We start from the raw sequence: 7,042 nt of genomic DNA, 5'->3' as shown, positions 1-7,042 counted from the left end.
CTTCTGGAGCTTAACAGAGCATTGTCCTGTTAGGGTTGATGTGTATGAAGAATGTTTAGGAGGAGGGGTAAAAGGTTTAAGGTGGGAAAGGTGGACCCAATGAGGGAGTCCCTCCAATTTGGCAGCTCTAGGTATCATGAGAATCACCTTAAAAGGGCCCTGCCATTTAGGGGAGATGGGTGAGGTCTTGGAGGGATAGCAGAACTTGGTCCCCAATGTTGATAGGCAATGGACAAGGGACAGTGTGTGGCCGAGGTAGATGGTGGTCAGCAAAGTTCCATAGGAGAGAACAAATGAGGCAAAGCAATGGGGTAAGTAGATGGTCTGGGAGGAGAGAGCATTTAGGTGAAAGGCCAGGAGTTAGGACTGGGCATCCATGCATGAGTTCAAAAAGTGAGACTTGGAGAAGTCATTTAGGGAGAGCTCATAGTCTGAAGAGAGCCAGAGGTAGGAGTTTTACCCAATCTAGACAAAGTTCCTGTGACAGCTTGACAAGAGTAGTTTTTAAAGAGTGGTTAGGTCTTTCTACCTTCCCTGACGATTGAGGGTGGTAGGGAATATGAAAATGCCAGGGGATGTCTAGGGCCTTAGATAGAATTTGAGAGATTTGGGAGGTAAACTCAGGGCCATTGTCTGAATGGAGGGAGGCTGGGATACCAAATCGGAGGGAGGGGGGATGGTCTCTCAGAGGAGATCAGAAACTGTCTGTATCCTTTTGTTAGTTGTGGAAAATGCCTCTACCCACCTGAGAAGGTGCCTACCAAGACCAGGAGGTACTTGGCACATTTGACAGTGGGCATGTTGGTGAAGTCAAGTTGCCAGTCGATTCTAAGAAGGGAGCCTCTGACCTGGTGGGTAGAGAAGGGGGGACTAAGATACCTTGAGTTGGAGTCCAACATCTGATAGATTTTTCAAGAAGCAGTGATAGATTTTAAGAAATTTAAGGGCTGGAGAGATGGCTTAGTGGTTAAGAGTACTGACTGCTCTTCCAGAGGTCCTGAGTTCAATTCCCAGCAACAACATGGGGGCTCACAACCATCTGTAATGGTGTCTGGCACCCTCTTCTGGTGTGTCTGAAGACAGCTACAGTGTACTCATCATATGTAAAATAAATAACTAAATACAATTTAAAAGAAAAGAAAAAGAAACAAATTCTCAGGAGTAGGCTGTAGGTGGGTCAAATAGGACAACGCTCAGCTGTTAGGATGACAGTGTTGGTGAAGACAGGACAGAGTTGAGAGAGTGTCAGAGGGTGAGGGTGGCGTTGTCGGCTGTAGTGTAAGAATGCCCTGGGAAGGACGAGATGAGTCTAGGCCTCTAAGGGCTGCATCTCTAAGCTCGTCAACTCAGTTGTTTCCCTTGGAGACAATAGAGTCATCCGTCTGGTGGGATTTGCAGTGGACAATCCCAATAGCTGTGGGGAGGTGGGAGGCCTTTAGCATGGGCTATATTTTGGTTCGAATTAGTTACTGATCCTCCTTTAGTTTTAAGTAACCCACACTCCTTCCAGATTGTTAGGAGACTTCTACGAATATTGGGGTAGAAGTCTCGGCCCATGCCGGGATAAAGCACACGAAGCAACATGGTTCCAGTGGAGAGATTTGTTGAGAGGAGAAGAGTAGAAGAAGAGAGGAAAGGAGGCCTCCATGGGCACATGGAGGGAAAGGGGGAGGGGGAAGGGACAGGGATAAAGAGGGCATGAGAAGAGGAAGAACAAGAGAGAGCAAGAGGGGGAAAAGGGGGCAAGCAGACCCCTTTATAGACAGGCACAGCTAGCTGTTGCCAGGCAACTGTGGGGCAGAGCATACTCGGCTGTTCCCAGGTAGCTGTGGGGGTGGAGCTTAGACAGAATACCAACACAAAGAGCATTTATTCTGCAGAAACAACTAGCATGCTAGGGTCACCATCATTTCAGAATAGTGAAACAGTCAAAGACATTCAAGCCCTTTTTATAACAGAACTGCTTGATTGCTTTTGAAATAACAAACTTCTAAAACCTAGAACACATTCCAAAGGGTTATAAAAGCCATTAATCAAAGGTTATAACAAAGATATACACCAAAGGTGAAAAGACAGAAGATAAAATATTGACTGGATTTTTCTATATAAAGCTTCAATGACAGTTTAGTTATAGTTTTTAACTTTCCATGAACCTGTAAGCTAATAATAAATGATGAATGTTTAGCCAGATAATTATTCCTGGTAGATATTCACATAGACATTCTCTGTTATAAACCTCTTATTCCATTTATGACTTGAATTTATGACAATTTTGTAGTGAACTTTTTACCATGTGATCACACTCTTGGAAAAATCATACAATTGCTGAGAACAAAGGACAGAGACGGGCTTAGCATACCTTTTAAATTTAGAGCGTCCTGCTGTTCCAGTATGAGGTGCTAAGACAGAGATTGCAGCATCTTGCCTCAGAGCAGCCCAGATAGGCAAATCAGCTATGGAAGTACCTCACACCTAGATAACAGATAACAGATGGATAACAGATGGATAACAGGTGGATAACAGGTGGGTAACAGATGGATAACAGATGGATAACAGATGGATAACAGATGGATAACAGGTGGATAACAGATGGATAACAGGTGGATAACAGGTGGGTAACAGATGGATAACAGATGGATAACAGATGGATAACAGATGGATAACAGGTGGATAACAGATGGGTAACAGATGGATAACAGGTGGATAACAGGTGGGTAACAGATGGATAACAGATGGATAACAGATGGATAACAGGTGGGTAACAGATGGATAACAGGTGGTTTATGGACTAGTTCCTGAGTGGGGACAGAACGGGATGAAAAGGACCCTTCAGCAGGAGTAAAGGCAGTCATCCCTGGATTTATCCCTCCACATCCTAATAAATCTCTTTTATGAGTTTTGCTGCCTGAGGTGACTCTCATGGGAAGCCAAGAAACAATGAAAGGGAGAAGGGAAGAAGTGAAGTGGTGGAGCGGGGCTGAAGCTGCTCAGCTCCTCAGCTGACCTGTGTGATTCCTGGGTTTCTGAGTCCCATAACACCTTCCCATCTGAGCAGGAAGGTCAATGCATACTCAGTCCGTCACTTATACACTCACTCACACACTCTCATAACACGTATACTCACACACTCATATACTCACACATAAACACTCGCCCATACACACTCATACTCACGCACACTCACATACTCTTTCTGTCTCTCTCTGTCTTTGTCTCTGTCTCTGTCTCTCTCTCTCTCTCTTTCTCTCTCTCTCTCTCTCTCTCTCTCTCTCTCTCTCACACACACACACACACACACACACAGACACAGTGTTGAAAGAGAGAAATCCTTGTGCCAAGGAAACTTACATTCCATTAAAAAAAAAAAAGAAACAAGTCATATTCTGTTTCCTGAGAACCTAGAAAAATGATTCCTTTCATTAATGACTTACTCATATTTTGAGATGAATGCTTCATTTCTGTATTCCCCAGTACCTGGAAAAGTGACTTACATATGATATAAAGCATTTCTTTAATTTAAAAGTAGATTTATGGCTTGGAGTGATGTCTTAGCAGTTCAAAGTGCTGGCTGCTTTCCAAGGGACATAGAAAGCACACACAAAAAATCAAAGTTCAGAGTGGTAAAACTTAACTAAGGCCCAAGGAACACTTTAGAGGAGTGGACAGAAAGATTGTAAGAGATCGGGGAGTTTAATGGAGTGTGTCTCCTACTAAGGTTAGAAGCTACGCCCACAAAGTCTCACCAACATGACTGATCAGACTTGAGCTGGACAAGGAAGACACCGATGGACATGAGAGTGTGGACAAGGAAAACCCAAAAAGACCTCAACCCTACACAAAGAAGAATGCTGGGAGTGGGCAAGCTAGTTTTCTCCAGGGAAGAGCACACCAATTAATTGTCTAGTGCCAAATGGTCTGCCTTGAAAACATACATACAGGTAACAGTATACAGACTGAGAAAGTTATATTTAGAAATGTGTGTGTGTGTGTGTGTGTGTGTGTGTGTGTGTGTATGTGTGTGTGTGTATACATACGCATGCATAGCAGTGGAAAGGGGGGGCTGTGAATTTGGACACGAGTGGGATAGGGTATATGGGAGGAGTACGAGGGAAGAATGGGAAGGAAGAAATTGTATTATAAACTAAAAAATAAGTAAAGCAAAGAAATTGTTCAATATTTGTTTAAAATTGATAATGATGAGAACTTTTAAAAATTATTTTACATGTGGGATGTTCTGTCTGCATGCACTTAAATGTACCCTGTGCCCTAGGAGTCCAGAAGAGGGTATTGGATCTCCTGGAATTGGAATTATAATGGTTGTTGAAGTTTGGACTTTTGCTATGTATTGTAATGCTAAATATTGGCTCAAAGCAACTACAAGGTTGCTCTGAGAGAGAGAATCTGAATTTACACAAAGTAATACTATAGTAGTGAGTTTGGGCTATGCTGCTTTGTCTCCCGGGAGGGCGCATGCATGTACTTGCCCAGGCGCTATCTGGATTTGTGAATGGAACACACACACACACACACACACACACACACACACACACACACACACCTGCATGCGCGCCCGTTAATTTTAAAATGCCATGGGCACTCCTAAACCTTCCCCTGCTACTCCAGGCCCAATCTGGGAAGTGGCCAGTGGCCACTCACCCGAATCCTCACATAGCTAGTTGACTTTCTATCCTGCAGGCCTTACATCCCATTCATCTCCCCCAAGTCATGGCAGTTCTTTCTCTCTCTCTCTCTCTCTCTCTCTCTCTCTCTCTCTCTCTCTCTCTCTCTCTCTCCTTTTTCCTAGTTCCTAGCCCTCACAAATCTAAAGGTCCTGCCCTGTCTCCCTTTGTCCAGCCATTGGTCACTGGTATCTTCATTGATCAAACAAAAACCTGTTGGGGACAAAGACCTTCAGTGTTTGGACATGCAAATTCTTGATTAAATCCAAGCAGTAGAACCAGTCCCCAACATAACACTATGTGACCTTGCTCTATAATTTAAAACTATTGGTTGAATAAAGACAGTGGCAGAGGAGAGGATAGGTGGGAATTTAGATTCCTTAGCTATGAGTCTGAGGAGAACCATGAGGGGAAGAGGAGAAGATGCCATGGCATAGGTGAGTCATGAGAACATGGCCTTGAAGGCTGGCCAGTTGGAGCTAAGAACAGCCCAGATGGAACATAGCAAATTATAACTTGGGTTATTGTTTAGGGAAGAAGACATTAATAGCTTAGAGAGTAGATTTCTGCCCAGCTCTACTGCTTTAAAGGTTTATCATAAATATAAAGGTTGTGTGTCATTTATATGGGAACTGAATGATCAAGGCAGAGTAGAAACCTCTGACTGAGATTAAATATTAATATAACAGGGGTAGAAAGATGGCTTGTCAGTTAAGAGCACTGACTAATCTTCTAGAGGTCCTGAGTTCAATTCCTAGCAACCACAGGGAGGCTCATAAACATCTGTAATGGGATCCAATATCCTTTTCTGGTGTGTCTGAAGATATCTACAGTGTACTCATATACCTAAAATAAATAAATAAATCTTACAAAATTAATTCAACATATTGGCACCCAACATTGTGAACCACTCTGTGATTTCTAAATATAACTTTCTCAGTCTGTATACTCTTACCTGTATGTATGTTTTCAAGGCAGACCATTTGGCACTGGACAATTAGTTGGTGTGCTCTTCCCTGGAGAAAACTAGCTCGCCCACTCCCAGCATTCTTCTTTGTGTAGGGTTGAGGTCTTATTGGGTTTTCCTTGTCCACACTCTCATGTCCATCGGTGTCTTCCTTGTTCAGCTCAAGTCTGATCAGTCATGTTGGTGAGACTTTGTGGGTGTAGCTTCTAACCTTAGTAGGAGACACACTCCATTAGACTCCCTGATCTGTTGTCTCTTACAATCTTTCTGTCCACTCCTCTACAGTGCTCCCTGGGCCTTAGTTGTTGGAATTTTTTGCCACCCTATCTAGTGGGACAAAGCTCTATGACTCTGAACTTTTTGTGGTTTTCTGTAGTCTTCTCCATCTGTTAGAGAAGTAAGGATGAAGACTCCACTTATCTGTGGGTATAATAAATGTTTATAGATTGTTGCTAGAGATTGTGCTGCATTAGTAAAGTGATGGTTATAGACTCTCCTCCAATAATTATGACTTCGCTAGCCTGAGTAGGTGGTTAGATTTCCAGTACCGGGCATACTTTCTTTCTTGTTGGTGGGTCTTAAAATTAAATACAGAGCTGTTGCCTATCCTCAAAGTATGTGTGCCATTACTGCATCCTTAGGGTTGTTGTGCCATGCTGGTCATTAATGTTGCTCACAGGTGTCATAGCTGTGTGATACTGTTGGTTGCTTCCTTACTTTGAAAGCTGCATGGTGTTTCTGGTACCATGAAAGCTAATCTTCAGTGAGGAGGCATTCATGCCAGTTGACCGTTTTTTTTTTCTTTTAAATAAAGAAAAGTACATGCCCCTAGAGACGTTATAGGAGTGGCTGCTGTGTCACATATGTGTCTGTAGGTAGCAGAGAGCAGAGAGGCTATGTCTATACTCAGTGTTTTCACATGTGAACATCTGAATGATTAGTTGCCTAACATTCCCTGTAAAAGAGAGCTGGAGATGACCACCAGTCTGGTGCTGTGCAGGCCCAGATGGGCTCCCAGGACAGAAATCAAGCTGAGACTAGAAGAACTTAGGCTAGGACTACGACCCCTGGATGGGAATGAGCCCCAAACAACTACCAGTCCCATGCCATGGGGTAAGAGCAGGGAGCTAGCCTGGGATAATCACCAGTCCCATGCCATGGGGCAAGGGCAGTGAGCTAGCCTAGGATGACCACCAGTCCAGCACTGCAAAAGTCTAGAGAGGCCAACCATGCCTCAGATAACCCCTGCCAAGGGGCATAATGCAGAGGTGGGGCACCATACTCCTTAGACCATTCCTGTGATGACCCTAGAATGCCAGAGATCCCAGGCTCCACTAATAGGAGGAGGTAAGTGGTGGAAAGTGGAAGAGAAAGAGAAACAGAAGGACGTGAGCAC

At 43.8% G+C, this 7,042-nt stretch overlaps 1 non-coding gene across 1 annotated transcript; it reads left to right on the top strand.

Annotated features, from left to right (window-relative positions):
• Window positions 1-6,467: 6,467 nt before the first annotated feature.
• Window positions 6,468-6,599, top strand: LOC120101286 (small nucleolar RNA SNORA17). The gene has a single exon (XR_015679363.1). It is a non-coding gene; the product is annotated as a small nucleolar RNA SNORA17 (small nucleolar RNA).
• Window positions 6,600-7,042: the final 443 nt, after the last annotated feature.

Source organism: Rattus norvegicus, chromosome 2 (genome assembly GCF_021556685.1).
Source record: "Rattus norvegicus strain SHRSP/BbbUtx chromosome 2, alternate assembly SHRSP_T2T, whole genome shotgun sequence".
Lineage (NCBI taxonomy): Eukaryota > Metazoa > Chordata > Mammalia > Rodentia > Muridae > Rattus > Rattus norvegicus.
Note: the sequence above shows the minus strand (reverse complement) of the source record. Positions and strands in the feature narration are given on the sequence as shown.